Source organism: Phascolarctos cinereus, unplaced genomic scaffold, assembly GCF_003287225.1.
Source record: "Phascolarctos cinereus isolate Bilbo 61053 unplaced genomic scaffold, phaCin_HiC Scaffold_5;HRSCAF=322, whole genome shotgun sequence".
Classification (NCBI taxonomy): domain Eukaryota; kingdom Metazoa; phylum Chordata; class Mammalia; order Diprotodontia; family Phascolarctidae; genus Phascolarctos; species Phascolarctos cinereus.
The window spans coordinates 286,124,346-286,149,866 of NW_027555958.1; the positions used below are offsets into that span (position 1 = coordinate 286,124,346).

At 38.0% G+C, this 25,521-nt stretch overlaps 1 pseudogene; it reads right to left on the reverse strand.

Annotated features, from left to right (window-relative positions):
• Positions 1–12,775: 12,775 nt before the first annotated feature.
• On the reverse strand, positions 12,776–14,655 carry LOC110219289 (protein DBF4 homolog A-like; annotated as a pseudogene).
• Positions 14,656–25,521: the final 10,866 nt, after the last annotated feature.

A 25,521-nucleotide genomic window follows, 5' to 3' on the forward strand; every position in this document is an offset into this window, starting at 1 on the left:
AGGTGGCACAGTGGATAGAACACTGGCCCTGAAGTCAGGAGGACCTGAGTTCAAATCTGGCCTCAGACCAAACACTTGACACTTACTAGCTGTGTGACCCTGGGCAAGTCACTTAACCCCAATTGCCTAAAAAACAAAAAAAAAACAACTCATAGTCTGACTCCAAAGCCAACACTCTTTCCATTACATGATAGTGCCTCAATGGTTCTCCTCATGGAAGAGAAGGGCTTTGTAGAGCTATTCTGAAATACCCACCCAAGGTTCTGACCCTGCTTTCTTGCTTCGATTGTCACATCTCTTCTTCTATGATAAATAATAATAGCTACCTAGCGTTTATATAGTGCTTACTATGTGCCAGGTTAACTGTGTTAAGTGTTTTACAACTATTATTTCATTTGATTTTCACAATAGCCCTAGAAGATAAGTGCTAATGTTATCCCCATTTTACAGATGAGGAAACTGAGGTAAACAGAGGTTGATTCATTTGCTCAGGGTCATACAGCTAGCTAAGTGTCTGAAACTGAATTTGAACTCAGGTCCTCCTGACTCCAGGCCCAGGACTCTATCAAGTAGTGCCACCTAGCTGCCCCATAGGTAGGAATCAAAGGTAAATCATAGAAAGATACCAAAGGTTACTATCATTCTGGGACAGTCCCAGTCTCAATAAAAGGAAAATGTAGAAGAGATTTTGCAGAAGTCATACTTGGCCAAACTATATGTTCTGAATTTTTTGCTTTGAAAATATGGCCATTGTAACCCAAATTGTTCTCCCATAATGGGAATTCTCCCTCTCCCTCGCTGTAATAATTTAGCCGTTGGATGGCATTTCAAATAGACTTGGAAATCCTTCTCCTCTCTATATTTCCCAGTTTAAGCAGAGGTGGATGGGTCTTAAAAAGGAGAAACAACCAAGCAGAAATAGTGAGGACTCCTAAATCCTAAATCTAGGGCACTCACCCTCCCATTACTGACACTGGAACAGGGGCCCAGGTGACTGGGCATATTGTGCCATCTTGTGGTCTCGGCAGTTTTGACACCCTCTCAATGCACTCCAGGGATTCTCATTCTTTCTTTCTATGATAAAACTCTAGGTGTCTAGATTTTCAGGGAGATAATCTAGTCAAAAATCTAATTTTGAAGAAGGGGGCTTTGTTACCTCTTTACCTTATTGGATCCTTGAAAGGTATATGTTTAAGATAATGAAGAGAAACTAGAAAAGACTAGAACAAGAAATAGCAAGGGGTGGAATAGTGAGGGGAGAAAGAAAGGAAGAAGAAAAAAAGTAGGATCTTAGAAGATAACTTTCCTCTGATCTTCCATATCCCTTTCTATCTCTCCTATTCAGTGTTTCTCACACTCTTCCTTGCTGTAGAATCCTGGTCTCCCATATGCTGTGAAGAGAGTATTTTGTGGGGAAATGAGATTTTTCCATCTAAATTGTTAAACAGGAAGTATTTATTGTTAAATTGTTAAACAAGAGAATCGAAAACTCTATTTTATGCAACGATTTGGGGGTGTGAAAATTGTCTTGAGTATATTTGGTTCCAGCCTAACCTTTCCAGGTTGAATTCTCCTTCATGGACTCTACTTTCCAATCAAATTTAGCCATCTTGTCCGTTCCATGTTTCAACAGATCTTCTCCCACCTCTGGGTCTGTCTCTCTGGCCAAGAATGCACTTTTCTTCTGTTTCCTCACTTTCACCTCATGGTAGCCTTAGCTTTCTTCAAGGCTCAGCTACCTCCAACTGGAAGTCTTTGCAAGCTTTCTGGCTTTTAGCAATCTCCTTAAATTATCTTTCACTTACTTATCTGTTTGTATGTTGTATCCCCCAGCAGAATATAAATTCCCTGAGGGCAGGGATTGTTTTCTCTTTTTTTGTGTGTGGGGGGAGGCTATGTGTTCCAGTTGTCTTGCTTATGGTGGGCATTTAAATGCTTCCCTAGTAGAACTGAATTAAATTGCTCTTGCATATCCAAAACCCCTTTTATCTTAAGGGTTTTCAATATCCTCAAGCCAGAACTTATGGATTCTACAAGTATATTTACAGTATAAAAATGTTATATTGCTAAATTTGTTTGCAAAACACCATCTTGTTTCATATGATTGCTATTTGTGTACTATCTTTTCTCTTCTATTAAATTGCAATCCCCCTGGGCTAGGAGACTTGGTTTGTTCATCTTCCCATTCTCCTAGCACCAACTATTCATGGTACATCAAATATAATAGGCTACTCAGTAATTGTTGGGCTGAAGGATGGCTGAGCTGGGAAACTGCAAAGAATTGGCTTTGTAAATATGTTGGCACTACCGCTACTAGGACAGGGGTGAGGGGTGGGGGAGGGGGATGAGGGACTCATCCAATCCAATTTTTTGGCAATCCTTCTATAATTGATAAAGTTGGGTGAAACCTAAGTAAGGGACTCACCAGGCCCCATAAGTCTGTGTGTATGTGTGTGTGTGTGTGTGTGTGTGTGTGTGTGTGTGTGTGTGTGTTTATTTAACATAAATATTTGCTCTAAGACACTTTTAATTTTCCAGAAAGCATCATTACAGCCTTTGGTGGGGATGGGAGAGGCGGTATAAAGGTAGAAGGAGGGGTAGGGAAGCCACAGTGTATTGTAGTGGAAAGAAGACTTCTAATCTCAGTTCTGTGGCTTTCTATCTTTATGACCATAGGCAAATCATTTAAATTTTCTGTGCCTCAGTTTCTTCATCTATATCCATTAAATGGTGGTTCCTAGGCTGAGCCAGTAAACAAGGAAGCTAAGAAGAGTCTTACTCCCCATCTGTTTTGTTTTGTTTTAAGTTCACAATATCAAAATTTTCCAGCCAATCTAGATAATGGTAGCTGTTGTATACCAACTCTTAGGCCATTCTTCCTCCTCTGTTCACCAGACATTTTCATTGGCCCTCAGGAAAATTAAAAAAAAAAAAAGAAAAGGCAGATGCCTGCCACAATGCCAGCCAAGCCAGTCACTGCTTCTGACTCATTTATTCCAGTAAAAGCATTTATCCTCTTTGCCCTGTGGAGCTCACTAATATTTTCTCTGTATGTGTGCATGTGTGTGTGTCTCTCTGTCTTCTCTTTTTGTGTTTCTGTCTGACTCTGTCTCTAGCTGTCTGTCTGTCTCTCTCTCTCCTAGTTCTGAGTCCCTAGGTTCCAGAGAACCTACTCAGACAAAATGTCCCAGTTTTATATTTCTCTTTCCTCCTGGCTAAAACATTAACCATATTGGTCATGTTGTGAAAAAAATAAATAGGCCAAAAAAAAAACCTCATACAAAAAAGAGAAATAAGAAAAAAAAATTTTAAATGTATGCTTTGATCTGTATTCAGACTGCATTAATTCTTTCTCTGGAGGTGGATAAAATTTTTCTTCATAAGTCCTTTGGAATTGTCTTAGATCTTTGTATTGCTGAAAATAGCTAAGTCATTCACAGTTGATCATTATACAATATTGCTATTACTGTGTACAATATTCTCCTGGTTCTGCTCACTTCACTCTTCATCAGTCACGTAAATCTTTCCAAGTTTTTCTGAAAGCATCCTGCTCGTCATTCCTTATAGCACAATAGTATTCTATCATAATCACATACCACAACTTGTTCAGCCATTCCACAATTGATGGGAATTGCCAATTTTTTGCCACCACTAAAACAGCTACCATAAATATTTTTGTTCACACAGGTCCTTTTCCTTTTCCTTTGATCTCTTTAGGATACAAACCCACTAGTGGTATAGCTGAGTCAAAGGGTATGCACAATTTTATAGCCCTTTAAGTATAGTTCCAAATTGCTCGCCAGAATGGTTGGATCAGTTTATAACTCCACCAACAGAGCATTAATGTCCACATTTTTCCATTTCCTCTCCCACATTTGTCATTTTCCTCTTTTGTCATATTAGTTAATCTGATAGGTGTGAGGTGGTACCTCAGAGTTATTTTAATTTGCATTTCTCTAATAGTGATTTAGAAGGAAAAATGATTTACCTTCTTATTTTCTTCTATCTGACCATAACCTTTTATCATTTATCCTATCTCCCTCTATGCGTCACCCTTCCTAAACCCATTCTTTGTCCTCCAGTCCCTTCATTCATTAGTATCACAGCATTTGAGAGTTGAAAGGGATCCTATCAGCCATCTGGTCCAACTCATGCCTGAAGGAATTGCCTCCGTAACATACTCAATAAACAGCCATCCAGTCTCTCCTTGAAAACCCCAAGGAAGAGGACTCCAAAGGCAACCTGTTCCACTTTGGAATAGTTCTAATTCTTAGAATGTTTTTCCTGACATCAAGCCTCAGTTGACTTCTTTTCAACTTCCACCTACTGCTCCTGGTTTTACCCTCTGGGTCCAAACAGAACAAGAGAAAGTTTAATCTCTCCTCAATATCACAGCCCTTTAAATAACTCAAACACAATTATCTCCCTTTATATATGCATATATTTTTTTTGGGGGGGGGAAGCAATCGGAATTAAGTGACTTGCCAAGGGTCACACAGCTAGTAAGTATCTGAGGCCAGATTTGAACTCAGGTCCTCCTGACTCCAGGGCCAGTGCTCCATCCACTGTGCCACCTAGCTGCCCCTTATTGTCTCTCTTTTCTCCTAGCTAAACATACCCAGCTTCTTCAACCTATTCTCATATGTCACAAACTCAGAGCCCTTCAGAAACACAATGACTTCTTGCCAAATCCAATGGTCTTTTCTCAATCCTCATTCTTGACCTCTTTTCAGCCTTTGACACTTGATCACTCTCTCCTCCTTGACGCTCTCTCTTCCCTAGGTTTTTGGGACAGCACCTTCTTCTGGTTCTCCTACCTATCTGACTGCTCCTTCTTTCCTTTGCTGGATTCTCCTCCAGATCATGCCCTCTAATCATAGGTGTCCTTCGGGGTTCTTTCCTGGGGCTTCTTCTCTTCTCCCTCTATACTATTTTACTTGGTGATCCCATTAGCTCACAGGGATTTAATTACCATCTCTGTGCTGATGGTTCTCAAACCTACCTTTCTTGTCTCAAACCATCTGCTGACCTTCAATCTCATTATCTCCAACAGATATCTCAAAGAGAATGTCCAAGAGACATCACAAACTCAACCTGTCTAAAACAGAGCTCGTTATCTTTCCCACTAACCTCTTCCCTACTTCCTACCATCTCTATTACTGTAGAGGACAATGCCATCCTCCAGTCCCTCTCAGGCTCACAACCTAGGAGTCATCCTGGATTCCTCACTATCTCTCCCCACTCCCATCTTCAATCTGTTGCCAAGGCCTATCAATTTCACCTTTGCCATATCTCTTGAATTCTCTCCTCTGACACCACCACCACTCTAGTGTAGGTCCTCATACCTGGACTATTGCAACAGCATGTTGGTGGGTCTGCCTGCCTCAAGTCTCTCTCCATTCCAATTCATCTTCCATTCAGCCACTAAAGTGATTTTCCTAAAGCACAAGTCTAATCATGTCTCTCCTCTCCCCGCCCCCCCCCACCATATTCCTCCATAAACTCAAGTAGTTCCCTATTGCCTCTAGGATCAGATGCCAAATGCTCAGTCAGGCATTCAAGGACCTCCATAATGTAGCCCCCTCCTACCTTTCCAGTCTTTTTACACCTTATTCCCAGACACATACTCTTTAATCTAGTGACACTGGCCTCGTGGCTGTTCCATGAACAGCTGGCTGCTGGTATTTTTCCTGGCTGTCCCCTCTGCTTGGAATACTCTCCCTCCTTGGCTCTGCCTCACTATTTAATTTCGTCTCAGATTCAGCCCAATGATTCAGCCTGTCAAGACACTGTTAGATCCCTGATTCAGGCAACCAGTGTGCTGGCTGTGCCTTCCAGCTTTGTTTCATTTTCTCTAACAATTACTTCTATTCTAACTTTACTTTCCTTTCTAGTCTTAACTCTATAGTAAGCTAGTTTAATTCTGTACTGTTCTCTACTCTCAAATTCCTTGCACCTTATTTTATCATAGGCAGTTAGGTGATACAGTAGGCCTGGAGTCAGGAATACCTGAGTTCAAATCTAGCCTCAGATTCTTACCAACTGTTTGACCCTGGGCAAGTCACTTCACTGCTATCTGCCTCAGTTTCTTCAGTTGTAAAATGGGGATAATTATAGCACCTGTCTCTCAGAGTTTTATTTGTAAAGTGTTTTAGCACAGTGCCCGGTGCTATGCAAATGTTGTTATTGTTATTGTTGCAACCACTGCTTTTCATCCCTTACCAAACCTCAATCCTAGATTACTCTTATCTGCCTCCTTTGCTCCTACTCACAGTCTTCTGAACAAAGTTGGAAGGAGTCACACAAGATGCTGAATATATTATTAATCCATGTTATCCACCTTCAGCTGGGCCGTCAATATAGCAAGGCAACTAACTTTACTACAAAAAGGCCCAACAGCTAACAAGAAATCATGCGTATAATTTGAGATAGCATATAGTGTCAAAGATGCACTCTATTCCTCCAATGTACTCTACCCAGTAGAAGTGATCTATCCCTAGATGACAAATTAGTTCAATGAACTAGGGTCTTCTATTCTTTTTTTTTTTTTGTGGCTAGGCAATGGGGTTAAATGACTTGCCAAGGGTCACACAGCTAGTAAGTGTTATGTGTCTGAGGCAGGATTTGAACTCAGGTTGTTCTGAATCCAAGGCCAGTGCTCTATCCACTGTGCCACCTAGCTGCCACCTAGCTGCCCCCTAGGGTCTTCTATTCTTATGGAACCAAGTCCCACTACAGAGTTCTTATTCATGTTAGGTTGATGAAAAAAGCTAGAATTCTTGATTCTTCACTGGAAAAAAAACATTAATACTATAATAAAGCTAGCTAGTTAACTTAAGAGCGTGCATTCAGTGTGCCAACTGAATACACTGAAAGAATTCCAACTAGTTTGATACAATTAGTTGAATATTGCTCTAAATAGAAAAAGTTATCTATTTCTAGGTGATGGAGCAGAGTATTATAATGAGGAAGCAAGATATATATGTAGAATACAGATACACGCTGACATAGCTCCAAGTTCCACTAGAGAGTTCCTATAGATACTAGATCAGTACACAAGGCTAGAGGATGACAAACTAAAACAGGGGAAAGCTGATGTAATTATTAGGGAGCTGGATCACTAACTAGACATCATCTGTTAACATATATTATAAAATATATTAATGTGTTAAATATATAATATATTAAATATAAACATATTAACATATATTATGAAAAGACTGAATAGTTTGCCTCATTTTGTTTTTCATTTCCCTTCAAAGCTAGAAAATCTAAATCCAGCTATAGATCTGAATATTAATATTAGGAAAGAACATTTTAAAGTGGATTAGAGTTATACACTGATAGTGTATCTAGTCCAGCTGGGGAGTTTTTATTGATTCAAAAGGCTAGAATATTGGCAACATACTTAGAGAAATGTAATATTACTTTCAAGAAGTTGGACAAAAATCTAGAAATCTCGTGTATTGTTTCCATAAAAATGTCATCAAAAAACCAATTAGATTGCTTCCGTATGGTTGGTATTCTCCTTTATAGTGGAAAGGACAATGTCACACATGTGTACACGTACACACTTCTCATCTTAAACCAGCTGAGTTGGCTGTGCCCATTATACAGCTTAATTAAAGGAAGGAATTACTTTATAGGTGGGTTTAACGAGAGGTCAATAAATTTGGAGGCTGGGCTGGAAGATAAAAAGCTTGATTAGCATCAGCTGATGGGCAATTGTCAGGTAGATTGCAAAGCAGAGGAAAGGAAGATATGTACATAGGCAAAAATGAGTCTATCCGGTGAGATTGCTCAACCACAGTTCTTATTTGAGTGGCCAAAGATCATGGTTGTTCCCATGGGATAAAGCATTTCTCTGTGTTTAATCTTATCAGAATATAGAAGTGGAGCAGGAAATCTCTAAGATAATGATTTGGAAAATAATTTATTAACTTTGGGGTTGGAACATGTTAACCCTGAGGTCTCCAAAGTGACCAAAGATCAGGTTTGTTCCAGTGGAATAAAGCTTTTTCTGAGGTTAGTCATATCAGAATATCCTGGGGGAGCAGGAAATCTCTAAGATAGTGGAGACCTGCCTCCTTGAAGATAAAATCAATAAGGCTCATCATCCTGTTTTTGCTAACCCAAAGATTTGTACAACCATATGGCTAAGGTTTACTTTTTTATGAGGAGATGTTTTCCCCAAACTCACAATCTAACTCCTCCACAGGTTCCCACATACTTCACAGTCCACTCCCTGAATGAAAGTCTAATCCAGCCAAAAACAAAATCAGGCAAAGATTTCTGGGAGAATTTTCCTAGGACTCTGCTATAACAGAAATAACAGAAATGTTTCTTTAGCAGAGGAGTTAAGAATGTAAGAAAAAAGAATGTTTTTGTTTTTACGTAATTGGAGTTACGTGACTTGCCCAGCGTCACACAACTAGTGTCAACTGTTTAGTCTGAGGCTGGATTTGAACTTGGGTCCTCCTGACTTTAGGGCCTCTGCTCTATCCACTGGGCCACCTAGCTGCCCCAAGGCAAAAAAAAAAAATGTAAAAGAAGTTAATTTGGTCAGAAGTTTCCGTAGACTCAAGTCTTTTGGGAATAATAATAATAGATAGTATTTAAATAGTGCTTTAAGATTTACAAAGCACTTTTCAAATATTAACTTATTTGAGCCTCACAACAACCCTGGGAGTTAATAATAGTTAATAAAATGCTTCCTCATTATAATACTCTGTTCTATCACCTAGACATGGACAACTTTTTTCTATTTAGAGCAATATTCAACCAATTGTACCAAACTAATTGGAATTCTCCCAGTGTATTCAATTGGCACATTGAATGCATGCTCTTAAGTTAACTAGCTAGCTTTATTATAGTAATAATGATCTTTTTTTCCAGTGAGGAATCAAGAATTCTAGCTTTTTTCATCAACCTAACATGAATAAGAACTCTGTAGTGAGCCTTGGTATCATATTATCTCCCTGGGAGCTATTATTATCCTCATTTTTAGTATAAGGAAATTGAGGGCACAATGGTTAAGTGACTTGCCCAGGGTCATACAACTAGTAAACTGTTTTAAATTCCAGTCTTCTTGACTCCAATGTCCAATGTTCTATATATTGTGGTCTGGGGTGCTGGGAACCCTGAAATGTGAGGGTACAGGGGGGTCTGCCTAGAAAGAATTAGACCATTCAAGTCTTCCAGTCAAAGTAGTTTATTGGCCAATAGAAGCAGGTGAGATTCTAATTGAATCTGCATTTTAATGGGGGTAAGATTGGTAATGATATATAGAAAAGACTATGAGAAGATGTGGATAGGATTAAGTAGTGGTAACTGGGGGGGGGGGAGGTGTCCAGGTGCAGCCAATGGAAGGAGTTAAGGGGGCTGGGCTGGGTCTAGGGGCCACAGTGAAAGGACTATTGAAAGAACTATTGAGTATCTAGGGATGGGCCAGATACCTTGGGTGAGACTCCAAGGACAGGGCCATATGGGGAAGCTCCCATGCCCCCCCCACCCATCATATTCACTGTATCACTGAAATATGTTTAGTAAGACAGCCTCTAATTTTAGAAAATCATTTTAAGTAAATTGGATTTGTTTTTCCCATATCTGTAATGGAGTTACATACATGACCAAAGGAGCAATTATTGGATATTTATTTTGGATGATTGTGTTTTTGTTATTAATAATTGACTATTGATTATTGGTTATCAATTTTGGACATTCTTTTAAATTACGGTGACTACTGATTTTGTATTGATATTGAATCATTAGCTAATTGTTTTGCCTTAAAGCACTTTCCACATTATAAATGGATTGTAGTATTCCAATTCTTGAAAATAATATAACTAAGAATTAAACTTCAACTGCACATAAGTAGTGTGATTCTCACCCTATTGCTCTCATATTAATTTCGAGCACTGTGAACAGAAAAGCAAGGGCCTAACCACCATATGGCACCCCAAACCAAACAGATCTCCAATTAACAGGTAAGACTGCGCTACAGGCAGGTGTTAATGAAATGTATTACACGATCAGAAGTTCTGCTTCAGCCAACTGGCACCACCAACAAGGCTAGTCAGTGAGAAAAGTACTTTCAGTAGCACTAGAGGAGTCTATCCCAGGTCCTGTTATTAACCATCATTGCCATCCACCATGAAAATACTGAACACGGACCCAAACATTATACTGCGTAAGAACATCTTCATGGGGATGCCTGCCACTTCTTTCTCTTCCATCCTGGACATTTCCTGCCCATCTACCTCCTGGCTTGACCCACTGTCCCCATTACCAGCAAGGAAAAAGAGTTGCAAGAGGAACATACCAATCTGCCTTCATACTGTTTGTATTCTCTCTCTCTCTCTCTCTCTCTCTCTGCCTCTCTCTCGAGGCAATCAGGGTTAAGTAACTTGCCCAGGGTCACACAGCTAATAAGTGTCAAGTGTCTGAGGCCACATTTGAACTCAGGTCCTCCTGACTCCAGGGCAGGTGCGCTATCCATTGTACCACCTAGCTGCCACTGCTGTTTGTATTCTTTACCCCTCCCAAAGACTTGAGCTGGACTTTATTCCCCAGATTCCCTAATCTACGCATATCATCCTGGGTTTCCCCTCTAAATTTCTCCAATCTGATTGCTATGTCCTTTGACCTTTAGTTTTTCTTGTCCCGCAGGTCTTCAGTTGAATTATTAATCACTCCAAGGCAAGTAACAGTCAGTCAATAAACATTTATTTAGTACCTTCTATGTTCCAGGCACTATGCTAAGGATCAGTCAGCTACTCCCCTAACCTCTGTCACAAAGACCCTGAGTGCTGATTTTGTGTATATGGCTCTATTATGGATGGATGCTTTAGAACAAAATAAAATGGAATAAGTATTTATTAAGCATCTACTATATACTAACATTTATATAGTGCTTACTACGTGCCAGGCACTATGCTAATCAACTTTACGAATATTATTTCACTTGATCTTCACAACAACCCTGGGAGGTAGGTACCATTAGTATCCCCATTTTACATTAGAGCAAACTGAGACAAGTTAATTGACTTGTCCAAGCTCAAACAGCTAGGAAGTATCTGGGGCTGGAAGTGAGCTCAGATCTTTCTGACTCCAGCCCCAGGGCTCTGTCCACTGTGTCACCAAGCTGCCTATAAAAATGTTTCAAAGGAGGAAATTGGGTATGAGAGAAGAACACTATATATTCCCTTTCTAAACATGAGTAATACTATTTTAGCATAAACCTCCATCTAGTGTTAAAAATACAATCACATCTAACCCTAGTGTTTTGCCTTCCTTCACCATAGTTCTTGTGTAAAGACACCCAAAAGAAAAATAGAACACATCTTATCTTGATGGCCAATGACGTAGTAGGTTAGAAAATTTATTTTACCTCATGTTAAACTCAACATACTGGTCCCAAGACCAGTGACTGACCTGTTGTAAACACAGCATGAAAATGTATTTTCTGTATACTATGGGAAACAGCTGGTATTGCTTGCACATCAGTAAACATGTATTAAGAACCTACTGTGTACCAGGCACGGTACTAAGTGTGGGGGATACAAAAAGAGGCAAAAGATGGTCCCTGCTTTCAAGGAGCTTACAATCTAATGGCACATAGATTTTTTTGTTTTTTGTTTTTTAAGAATTGAAGCCTTTTCATTGTGTTGGTAAACACTCAGTTCTTCAAGATCAAAGTGTGAATAAATATGACATGCCCTAGAACATTACTCAACAGGTATCAAGTATAGCTCCTAAAGCAGAATTCAATCATTTGAACATTGTAATTTGTAAATATGTTCCTTTTATCATGATAAGCAGCTTCCAATGGTACATATTACATTGCTGCTAATAATTAAATAGGTTTAATTATAATGCCTGAGCCTGAGACACGAAGTTCTTATATGAATTTTTATGAATTTAAGAATTTATTTTATGTTAATTACTTTTCCAATGATGTCATCTTGCTCATAACATGAGTTAATATTTAACTGCTCATTCAGAAAGTTTTACTGAGAAATTACGAACGCAGTATGCAAGATGCAGTAGCTACTGTGCCTCTAGTCACATTTATTTATATAAAAGTATTCAATTCTTGGGGTACTGAGGTGGTACAGTGAATAGAGTGCAGATCCTGAAGTCAGGAAGACTCATCTTCTTGAGTTCAAATACAGCCTCAGACACTTACTAGCTTTATGACCCTGGCCAAGTCACTTAACCTTGTTTGCCTTAGTTTCCTCATCTATAAAATGAGCTGGAGAAGGAGATAACAAACCACTCCAGTATCTTTGCCAAGAAAACCCCAAATGAGGTCATGGAGAGTTAGACAAGACTGAAATAACAAATAATAATACTGTTTTCACTTTTTGGTGCAGCTTCTCTGAAGATAAGCCATCTGTACTTTGAACTTCAATTTCCTGAGGTCCTTTACTAGTAAGACTGATAACCATCTTTACTTGAACTATAGTTTGTTTAATGAATTGCTAATGACTCTAAGATGAAAACCATAAACATGAGGTGCCTCCTTTCTTCAGATGTGTATCTGGAAAAAAGCATGCTGTCTGACTTTTTGTTATAGTTGGGACATATTTTTATCTGTTTCATCAAAGACAGAAATTTGCATGACTGGCTTAGAATACACCGGCAGCAATTTTCTTCTCCATACTGGAAAGTCTGATCAACCAGGCAGAAAGTGTCCTTGGGACAGTCACCAAATCCTTAGCCCAGGCTTTCTTAATCCCCCCTAAGTGGCTGATCACTTAAAATCCAATCCAATTCATGTGCAAGTAAGATGTCTTTTTTCATTTACAATTCCCTGATATTCAGAAACTTCTGGAATATATCCTTGTGTATTGTTATTCAGAAGTAGTTGCACCAAATTCTTCTCAACTAGACTTAGTATATGCACACACACAGACACAGACACATACACACACACACACACACACAATCCAATTGTTTTCTGAGTTTATTTGTTGAATTGTAAGGACACAGACCACATGAAACAAAAGAACACAGGGACTCTGAACCGAAGGCACCCTTTTGTGCACTTTATTGATACTGGATACCGTTTTATCACTTGTATGGTAGAGTGTCCCCAAAAGCCATTCTTGGAAGCATGGTACAATTCCAGTTGTTTTTCTGGTTCATTCCTTCTCAAAGTATTTCCAGTAATGGGGACAAAAGATACACTACTGCGTTTTACTCTTCTGGATACATTTCTTTTGTCATCCATAAAGTCATAAACTAGTTTGGATATGAAATCATTAACAACTTGATATCAGTACAATGTGCAAAGTTTCTACATTTTTTCACATGGGCCTGAGAAGCTTAGTATTTTTGTGAGTAGTGCTCACACAGCCCTTATTTTGTTTTCTTTTAGGCTTCGGTGAGCTTGGTTCACATTCTATTCTGGTTTTTTGTTTAGCACAAGTTTGCTTCTGCAGACTAGATATCTTCTTATCCGTATCAAAAAGACTACTGGACTTAGGAAAAAAATAGTTTATTCAAGTTATATGGGACAGCTGAAGGTAAAATGCTTTGTTATGGTGGTTTGTATCTGGCCTCAGACACTTACTAGTTGTGTGACCCTGGCCGAGTCACTTAACTCTGTCTCAGTTTCCTCTTCTATAAAATGAGCTGGAGAAGGAAATGGCAAAACTACTCCAGTGTCTCTGCCAAGAAAACCCTCACTAGGGTCACAAAGAGTTGGACACAACTGCAAACAATTGAACAACAACAAATTTTCTATTTTTACAAAGGGCTTTTTGAGCCTTTTCCCACCTCTCTTATTGATGTGCTTGATTTCTTGATCACATGCAATTCATTTTTTCTTTTGTTTAATATAGTATTTCATATCATCAATATGAAGAATTTTCACTCCCCAGGTTAAAGCATATGATAGTATACTATTTGAAGGGATGAAAGTATTCATACTCCATAACTTTTTCAACTAAAAATTTTTTTTGCTTATACATACTAGATCTGCAGTCTTGAATGAACTTTCATCACAGCTAGAATGAGGTAAAGTATTTCCTCTGACATACACATACACACACACATACATACACACACACATATACACACACACATACACATATATACACACACACATATACACACACACACACACACACACACACATATATATATATATACTGATTCTGGATTTTCAGCAAGAGAAATGCATCCAAATATCTGAGAAAATTTTGCTTCTTTTTTACTTGAAATTAGATAATTGGGGCAGCTAGGTGGCACAGTGGATAGAGCTCCAGCCGTGGAATCAGGATGACCTGAGTTCAAATCAGGCCTCAGACACTTGACACTTATTAGCTGTGTGACCTGGGCAAGTCACTTAACCCCAAATGCCTCACCAAAAAGTAAAAAAAAAAATTAGATAATCTATCTTTCACTAAAATTTTTTCAGTACTGCCTCCTAGTTCCTTGAGGTGCTTTTCCAACATTTTTTTCAGAGATCACAGTAGAAGGCAAATTAAGATAAGACTTTTCCTCAGAGTGGCTTATATTTAGATTTTTCTGATTTATTATTTTTTTTCAGTGTTCAAAGAAGATTTATTTTTCTCATTTTTTTTCTTTTTGGATACCATCTGCCTGGTGGTGGCCTTTGCTACAGTTCCTCATGGTGCCAACTTTCATAACAGCCCATGCTGTGGTCCACATGCTAGGGATACCTCCTGTGGGCCACAGCAACTTCAACAGAGCCAAGGCTGGAACTGGTCACACATAGATTTAATGGTGGAAATCTAGTTAGAAAAATCTAATATTCTCATTTAATGTCATGAAGCTAAATAGAAATCATGCCCATAAGTCGGCATGTATTATCAAAAAACCCACAGGTATGCAATAAAGGTTTTTGTTTTGTTTTGTTGATATGGCTGTAAATGCCTAGAAAGATCTATTTCTAGCTAATTGAACAGTTTATTGCTAATAGGAGATAAGATACAGAAGAAGAATATAGTTTACATTGACATTACCCAACATGTAATTAGTGAGGTTCTATTGATGCCTGATTAATTTATATAGCCAGAATGTGGGAAACCCAATATTACTATTAGAAATCTATTTAGGTAACTAGAAATCATACACATAACTTAAGTAGAATATGTGCTCAACATTATGATGAGTAGGCTCTAACTTGTTTTCTATTGTTCTAAATAAGGAAACAGATCTATTTTTAACTAATGGAATAAAATAACAACAACAATAACAGCGATAACAATAGCATTTATATACTGCTTTAAAGTTTCTAAAATGCACCACAAATACTATATCATTTGATCTTCATAACAACCCTAGGAGGTAGGAACAGGCAAGAAGATACAAAAGTAGATTAGAGTTGCATTCTGACATTGTACCAAGTCCCACTAAAGAGTTCCTGTTGATGTTGGATTGATATAAGTGGCAAGAATGCTGGGGACCTAGTTTGAGAAACCAGAGATTGCCATTATAATTCAGATGTTAACGAATTGCTTCAGTCCTATCTTTCTCTTTGTGACCCAATTTGGAGTTTTCTTGGCCAAAGAACTGGAGTGATTTGCCATTTGCTTCTCCAGCTCATTTTATAGATGAGGAAACTGAGGTAAACAGGGGTAAATGACTTGCCCAGGGTCACACAGCTGTTGGAAGCCGAATTTGAAATCAGGAAGATGAATCTTCCTGATTCCAGGCCCAGCACTCTTATCCACTGCGCCACCAGAAATCATGTATGTATCTGAATGGAATACATTGAGAAAATACTGGAAAATGTGCTTTAAATTGCTCAGCACTGCTCAAAAGAACTGGAAGTATCTAACAAAAGGAGTTTAATATGATAACTAGGAACCAAGAAAATATAATAGGTGACAGTTCTTTTGATTTTTGGATTGATGCAAATGGCAACATACTAGAATCTTAACTATAAAAACCATAAGAAATCATGTTCTTTATCTAGAAACTATATATTATTTAAAAAAACTGGTTTATTTTATTTTATTTCATATAGTTTCAGTAAATAGCAAGAAGGCTCCAATTCTAGCTGATAGAGTGAAATATGAGAACTTTAAAACAAGATACATCAGTAAAATACACTGACATTAAACCACGTGCCATAAGAGAGGTCCTAAAAATTTTAGATTGATGTATGTGTATTAAATTGCTGAACTTGGAACCAGAAAGACCTGAATTCAAATACTGCCTCAAACACCTACTGGGCAAGTTACTTAACCTTTGTGTGCCTCAGTTTTTCATCTAGAAAATAGGGATCATAATAGCATTTACCTTCCCAGCATTGTTGTGAGGATCAAGTGAGATAATATAAAGAGCTTTGCAAACTTTGAAGTACTTCATAAATGTTAGCTATGAATTGTAGTAGTAATAATGGAAATCTCACCTGAGTTAATTAACATTCCTAATAGGAGCTAGAGATATAATAGGATATTATAGATAAAACTCAGCATATATTTTCAGACCACCAACTAGTTTGCTCCAGTTTTTTTTTGTAGTGCTATAAATAGAAAATTCTGTTTCTAGCTAATGGAGTATAATATTGTTAATGGGAAAGAAGATACTTAAATAGAATACATTTATGTATTGAAATTGCATTACATGTCATGGAGAATTTCTATTGATTTTGGATTGATTCAGATGACTAGAATACAGGAAATCCACCTGGAGAAACCCACTATTAGTAACAGGAATTTAAATAGCTAACTGGAAATCATATATAAAACTCAAATAGGATATCTCAAGTCTAAGGAGAATAAATTCTTGACATTGAAACAAGTTTGTTCTAATTTGCATGAATTGATTTAAATAGTGGAGAAGCATCTATTTCTAGGTAATGAAGGGAAATTTTCATAGTAGGAAATATTGTTGTTGTTCAGTCTTTTCAGTTGTATCCAACATTGCACAAACCCATTTGGGGTTTTCTTGGCAGAGATACTGGAGAGGCTTGCCATTTCCTTCTCCTGTTCATTTTACAGATGAGGAAACTGAGGCAAACAAGGTTAGGTAACATTGACCAAGCACCAAATTCTGTCAGATTCTATCGATGCTGGACTAATGCATGTAATGTTATTAGTGGAAACCTAGCTAAAGAATTCTTATCTTCCTATTATAAAGATAGAAAACTAACCAGAAACCAGATACCAGATACATGTTAGATAGCATATACTGTCTGATAATATATAGGTAAGTATATGAAGCATTTACTAAGTGTTTACTATGTGCCAGGCTAAGCACTACAGTAAGCACTAAGTTTTAAGTAAAATAATTCTTGAGATTACAATCTAATGGAGAAAGACCATGCCTAAAACAGAATCTAGACAGCAGGGAAGGAGAGAATGGAGGGGGAAAGGGGGAAGGGAAGAAATGCACCAGGCAAGAAAGATGATTCAGAAAAGACCCCAGTCATGAGTGAAGTGAATTTAAAGGCAGGAAGAATTGAGTTTGAATCCCATCTCAGACAATTACTAGCTCTAAGAGCCTGGGTAAATCATTGAACCTCTCTTAGTCTCTGTTTCTTTCTATATAAAATGGGAATTAATACTATCCACTTCACAAAATTTTGTGAAGGTCAAATAAGATCTAAAGTCTTTGCAAATGTTAGATCACTATATAAACCTAGCTCTTATTTATTACTCATTGACATTGCATCGAGTTTCACTAGCACATCTGGTCCCAAACTTTTGGTCTTAGGATCCCTTTGTACTCTTAAAAATCATTGAGGTTCCTCTCACAAAGAGGTTTGGTTTATGTGGGTTAAATCTATTGATATCTAGGTGGCACAGTGGACAGAGCACCAGGCCTGAAGTCAGGAAGACCTGAGTTCAAATGTGACCTCAGTCACTTACTAGCTGTGTGACCCTTGCCAAGTCACTTAACCCTGTTTGCCTCAGTTACCTTATCTGTAAAATGAGCAGGAGAAGGAAACAGCAAACCACTCCAGTATCTTTGTTAAAGAAACCCCAGATGGGGTCACAAAAGTCAGACATAACTCAAATGACTAAACAACAAAAATATCTGTTGGTATTTAACATATTAGAAATTAAAACATCTTAGTATCATAAAAATCATTTTGACCTCGAAGTCTCCCTGAAAGGTCCCTGGATATTCTTTGAGAACAACTTCACTATTGCATTCCAATTGTTCTTGAATTGATGTCAACAGCTGGAATCTTTGAAACACTGTAAAAGAAACTCAACATTACTATTAGGAAGTATGTAATAATAATGAAACATTTTCACAAGCCCAACTAATTTTTTCCCTTTTCCTATTTATTGTTCTAAATGGCTGGGAAGCTTTATTTCTAGCTAGTTGCTACATAATTAAGTAGAAATTATGCATTTATGATACATTGTCACAAATTCAACAGAATTACTGTTTTTTGTTTCTCATCACTCAAAAAATAGCTAGAAAATTTTATTTCTAGATAGTTGTTAATATTATTGCTAGCAAAAAAAGTTAAGTAATACGGATGTACAAAGTTCTAATAGAGCATTCTAATGGATGTGGCTTGCTAAAAATAGCTGGGATTCGATTCTGAAATCTAACTGGAAAGCTACAATATTATCATTAACAAACTAGGTAGACTATTAGAAATCACATACATAACTTCAGTGCAATCTACTTTCAAGCATGCCTTTTTTACTCCCTTTTTAATTACTCTAAATAACTAGAAAGTTTTATTTCTAGCTAATTAAGTGAAGAATTAATTGTTATTACAAAGAAGCAAGATATTCAAGTATAATGCAGTTTAATAGAATAATGTTGCGTCAAGTTTCATTAGGGAATTCCAAGTGATGCTGAATTAATGTAGATAGCTAGAATACTAGAAGCTTTGTTACAGAAATGTAATATTACTATTAAGGAGGGAGAAAGTTTAGGGGCAGCTGGTGGCACAGTGAATAGAGCACCAGCCCTGAAGTCAGGAGGACCTGAGTTCAAATCTGGCCTCAAATCAAACACTTGACACTGACTAGCTGTGTGACCCTGGGTAAGTCTCTTAACCCCAATTTCAAAAAAAAATTGAGAAAGTGAATTAGAAAGCATATTTATAACGTATGTACAATGCATTGTGTCAGTTGAGAACAAACCTCAAAATCCAAAAAAATTTTGGAGGGGGGCACCTGGTGGCACAGTGAATAGAGCACCAGCCCTGAAGTCAGGAGGACCTGAGTTCAAATCTAGCCTCAGATCAAACACTTGACACTTACTAGCTGTGTGACCCTAGGCAAGTCACTTAACCCCAATTGCCTAAAAACAAAACAAAACAAAAAAACAAAAAAAATTTTGGGAGAATTTTATTAACTCACTTCTACTGAGGAGAAAGCCAGAAAAAGATGTGGCTCCCTCTCTCAGTCTTTGTGAGTTTACGTTATATAGAGTTCAAATAAGAGCATAAGAACAAGCAGCTGGGTGGCCAGCACATAGAAAAGGTCACTTGAGATGTATACCAGCAGATAAGTATAAACATTCAATAAAATTTTGTGGAATCCAAAAGCTGTTGGGCAAAAAAGTGTTTTGGGTAGACCTGAAGACAAGGGGGTCTCTGAGGTCAGCATGAACTACAGTTTTGGGTTAGGCTATTTCTAGCCAAAAAAGCTAGGTTCAAACAATATAAATAAGTAATAAAATATTTCCCCCACAATAACACAAGCTTATCACATTTGCTCTATTTTTAAAATTGCTCAATTTTATTTTCTATAGTTAGAAAACTATTTCTAGCTAATGCAATGAAATATTGTTAGTTGGAGATAGATAGGGATAGGGACTGATCCTGTGACTTCACTGATACAGAAAACTCACAAGCAAGGAATCTTACTCTAACAATTTGGATCTTCCTCTTTCTGAAGCTTGTAGTCTTAGAGAGTTGCCTAAAGCACCAAGAGGTCAAGTGATTTGCCCAGGGTCATCCAGCCCTATGTGTAAAGAGCTGTGATTTGAATCTAGGTCTTCCTGACTTTATAGCTCTAATGACTATCATGTTTGATAATCATGAACATCATTATGAATATGAAATAATGTATATAATTTTAGTAAAATCCATTGTAAAATAACCAACTAGTTTGTTCCCACTTGTTTTTTGTTGCTCTAAATAACTGTAAATCTTTATTCCTAATTTACCAAATGAAATATGATCTCTAAGAAACAAAATATTTGAGAACAATTTAGCTAAGCAATGACATTGCACCATTCAGTAGAATATTCCAATCGATGGTAAATTAATATAAATTACTGAAATATGTGAAACATTTTTGGAAAGATTTTTTTTATTGTTGTTGTTCATCCCTCATTTTTTAAAAATTTTATTTTATTAATTTATTTTGATTTATCAACAATCACTTCTATATGCTTTTGAGTTTAAAATTTTTCTCCCCCTTCCTCCCCACCACCCTCCCCAAGGTGGCGCACAATCTGATATAGACTATACATTTACATTCCTATTCAACATATTTTCACATTAGTAAAGTTGTAAGTAAAAATTAAACCAATAGGAGGAACCATCAGAAAGAGGAAACCAAACTCAACAGAAGTGAAAAAAAAGATAGCGATTCAACTTTCACAGCTAAGATTACTATCTGTCTCTTTTTCTCCATCCTTTCCCCCCCATTTATGCTTTTCTTTCTCCTTTCTCCTTTTCCCTCCTCACTAGGCATTTTGCTCTTGCCCACCACCTCCTTCAGTCTCTCCTCCCTTCTATTATCCCTTTCCCTTTTCTTCCCCTTTGCCCTTACTGCTTCTTCCCTCCCTTCCTCCCCCTCCTTTTCTTCCCCTTCCCTCCACTGCCATAGGGCAAGTTAGATTTCTATACCAACTGACTATGTTATTCCCTTCTTGAGCCAAATCTGATGAGAGTAAGATTCAAACAATGCTCACCCCCCTCCCTTCTTTCCCTCTGCTGCAATATTATTTTCTGTCTTTTCCTGTAATGTAATTTACCCTTGTCTGCCTCCTCCTTTCTCAGTACATTTTCTAAGAGCAGACTAAACCACTTACTTGGATCCATTTAACCCACTTGATTAGATTTTTTTTATCATTACATCAAAGTCAACTAATATCCACTCCCTTTATGTATACTCCTTTAACATGATGTAATAACAATACAGTTCTCAAGAGTTGCAACTGTCATCTTCCCTTGTAGGGATGTAAACAGTCCACCCTTATTAACAACATTTGTATCTTTCTGTCCCATTTACCTTTTTATGTCTTTCTTAATCTTGTACTTGAAGATCAAATTTTTTGTTGAGCTCTGGTCTTTTTATGAAGAAGGTTTGGAAGTCTCCTATTTCATTGAATATCCATCTCCTCCCTTGAAAAATCATGCTCATTTTTGCAGAGTACTTGATCCTTGGCTGCAATCCAAACTCCTTTGCCTTACAGAATATCATGTTCCACTCCCTGCAGTCTTTTAATGTAGAAGCTGCAAGGTCCTGTGTAATCCTGACTGTGGTTCCATGATATTTAAATTGTTTCTTTCTGGCTGCTTGCAGCACCTTCTCTTTCATCTGGTAATTTTGGAATTTTGCTATTATATTCCTTGGCATTGCCAATTTGGGATCTCTTTCAGGTGGTGAGCAGTGTATTCTTTCTACGGTTACCTTACCCTCTGGTTCTAGGACTTCTGGGCAGTTTTCCTTTATGATTTCCTGAAAGATACTATCCAGGCTCTTTTTTTCATCATGATTTTCAGGTAGTCCAATGATTTTTAAATTGTCTCTCCTGGATCGATTTTCCAGGTTGGTTGTTTTACCGATGAGGTATTTTATGTTTTCATCTATTTTTTCATTTTTTTGTTTCTGTTTGACTGATTCTTGCTCTCTCATAGAGTCATTAGTTTCCATTTGTCCAATTCTAGTTTTTAACAGATTGTTTTCTTCTGTTAGTTTTTGTACTTCCTTCTTCAATTGGCCAATTGTATTTTTAAGGGATTTGTTTTCTTCAGTGTACTTTTTTTCCAATTGGCCAATTGTATTTTTTAAGGACTCTTCTACCTCTCTCATTAGACTTTTAAAATCCTTCTTGAGCTCTTCTAAGAAGGCTTTTTGGGCTTCAGACCAGTTCATATTCCCTTTTGATGTTGCAGATGTGGGTTTGTTGACAATGTTGTCCTCTTCAGAATTTCTGTCTTGATCTTCACTCTTCTCATAATATGAATCTATGGTACATTTCTTTTTACTCATGGTTTCTTTATTCCCTGGCCTTTAAAGAGATTGAGCTCTCCTGCTGGGGAACAGAGGGCACTGACCCAAGCTTCTTGTGTTGGGAGCCTAGGTCTTGGTCACTGGCTTTGTGTGCTGGGACCTCTTATGTTGGCAATTGGAGACTGTAGGGTTTTGGCAGGTTACCTTATGTTGGACTGGAATCAGCAAGGCTGGAACTTTCAGGCAATTCTAGGTTGCCTACTTTTCCTTTCCTTTAGCTTTCTTCAGCTCCTTTTAGATGGGTGCTGCAGGGTGTTTATCTGCCTGGGGCCCCTTGCAATGCTGCCTCCCTCATTTCTGCTAATGCACTGGGAGATTCCTTTGAGGTAGAGTGCCAAGGCACCTGGTGGTTTTCTGAGCTGGTTTCCACCAGTTCCCCCACCCTCACTGAGGCACTCAGAGGTCCATGTGTTGCTGTTTGCCTGCTCTACCACCTGGGCTTCAGGATCTCTTCCCGGGGTTCTGACAGCTTACGTGGTGTTGGGTTGGAATCATCAAGGCTGGTGCTTTATGAAGACATTAGGTTGCTTTCTTCAGCTCCTTTCAGATGAATGCTGCAGGGTGCTTATCTGCCTGGGGCCCTTTGTAGTGCTGCTTCCCTTATTTTTGCTGAGGAGACCCATTTGCTGGGCTGCTGCACTGCTGCTCCCCGTCTTTCTTCTAGTTCAGTTGTTCCAGGGTTATTTTTTCTGGGGTGATATTTTCTGGGTTTTCAGAGGTTGATAGGGGAGGGTGACAGCGACTACCTTTTTAATCTGCTGTCTTGGCTCCCAGAAGTGGAATTGGAAAGATTTAATACTACTATTAGTTGCCTAGTAGATACCTAGAAATCATGTAACAACAATAGTAATAGTAATAATAACTGGCATTTATGCAGTGTTTAAGGTATGCACAGTGCTTTGAAAATATCTCATTTAATCCTCATAACAACCCTAGAAGGTAGGTGCTATTATTATCCTTATTTTATGGATAAAGAAACTGAGGCAGATTGAGGTTAAATGGGGCCACACAGATAGTAAAATATATTGCCACAAGTCTAACTAATTTGTTTCTTTTTATTTTGCACTGCAGTAAATAACAATAAATCTTTATTTCCAATTAATAGCTAAAATTATTACTAGGAAACAAGGTAGGTAAGTACGATGTGTGCTTAAATGTATATGCAATACATTGACAATGAATTAAGCTCCATTGGAGCATTCCAAATGATGTTGGTTTGCCGAAAATAGTTGAAATGCTGAAAATCTAGACAGTAAAACCAAACATTACCTTAACAAGGCTAGACAGCCTTCTTGAACTAATACACCTAATTTCAATATAATACATTGTCTCAAGTCCAACTTCTTTGATCCCATTTGTTTTGTATTGCTTTAAATAGCTGGAAAGCCTAGGTCCAGCTGTTACATAGGTATATTATTACCAGGTAATGGGACTCTTAAGTATAAGACAGTTATTCAGTGACATTGCACCAAGTTGCATTGGAGCATTCCAATTGATATTTTAGTGCTGCTAATAGTTGAAACATAGAAAGATAGCCAGAGAAACCATATGTTGCCATTAGAAACTTAGATACCTTACTAGAAATCATCCATTATTATACATTTATTAAGCACTTACTATGTGTCAGACCCTATGGTAGGTGCTGGGAATACAAATAGAATGAGTGAAAAAACTCTTGCTCACAAAATGCTTACTTACAGGGATTCTCTGAAGCAGAGGTGAGGAAGGAGCACATTCCAGGCATCGGGAACAGCCAGTTCAAAGGGATAGAGGTGGGATATGAAGTGTTAGGCATGAGAAACAGAGAACGCCAATTCCTGCTTGAGCCTACAGCTAGGACCCCTAAGTAGGAGATGATCCCAGGGTCAGTGGGTCTATTGTTGTTAAATAAGGAAATACTTCCTAACAATGTTATTCAAAAGTAGAGTGGGCTCCTTTCGCAGGTAGTGAAGTTCTCCCTCGGTAGAGATCTTTAAGAAAAAAGCTAATTGTGCTGTAGAAGAAATTCTTATTCAGGTACAGACACAGGTATCTCTTGAGGTCCTTTCCAACTCTGTAATTCTGCGATTACATCGAGAAAGTAATTTGATTCTAATATACACACCCTAATATTAAATCTGAAAGGCTAGACTTGAGATCGTTCCAGGATAGCTTTATTTACCACGTCTCTCAGTCAGTCAACATGGGAAGGAGTCACACTATTGCTGATAATACAGTGCAAGTATAATTTTAGTGCCAGTTGGGTGGCCTGGCTGAACTAGGAAAAGCTTGGAAACAAGCCACTTTACCTGCAATATACTTTTGCAACCACTTTTAGCTCTAGTGTGACAAGACAAATTGTCCATTGACTCTAAGCCCTCCCTTCTCCTAAAAGTTGAACTTTAGGGTATTTATATTACTATAGCATCCATCAGTTTGCTCACTTGTAAAATGAGGTTGGGTTCTATGGCTCTGAGGTCTTTTCCAGTTGGAGATCTATGATACTATATCCTTTACCCACACATGTCTTTGCACAACTCCTTGGGTTTTGTTTACTTCTTTGTATCTTGTATGCTGATCTTTGTCCACAATCACTTAGTAAGATCAAACCCTGATAGATGAAATAAGGGATACTGTATCTGTCTCCACTTTTCAAATGTTCATCGGTAAAGAGTACCTGCCAGAGTCCTGCCTTCTTGAGTGTGCTTTGAAGAACAGAGACAGAGATGCAGGGACAGGGCAGGGAGAGCACACAGATTGTGGCTTGCTTCTTAGAAAAACAGGTATTTATTCAAATAGGTGCACTGTGCTAAGCCAAGGGATACAAAGTTGAAAAGTCATTTTTTTCAAGAAATTTATGATCTAGTACAGGGATCATCAGACTATAGCTCGAAAGCCAAATGAGCCTGCTTTTGTACATCTCAAGAGATAAAAATGGTGGATTTTGTAGTCTGCTGACCGCTGATGTAATAGAAAGATTAAATAAATACCCAAATAACCAACGCGGTTCTTTAAGAATATAAATTCCTGAGCATTTCCAATCTGCCTTGGTAGAGAGGCTTTCCTCATTAGGATTTTCCAATGTCAATAAAATCTCAGGTCAAGTTCAAAACATATTGAAGAGGTCAAAACTGTATCCTTAAGGTCACTCTATGATCCTGGTATACAGTCCTATCATCCTATAATGCTTCTGCTTGGTTCCTCTTCCCACATCTTTATGGGGTGGTCAGGAAGGACTAGCACCTCTGGTGTGAGGGCTTGCGAAGCCCTTTTCAGGGCTGCTCATCCACCTTTCACTCAACTCTCACCTATGGCTCCAAAAATCTATAGTGATCCCTTCCAC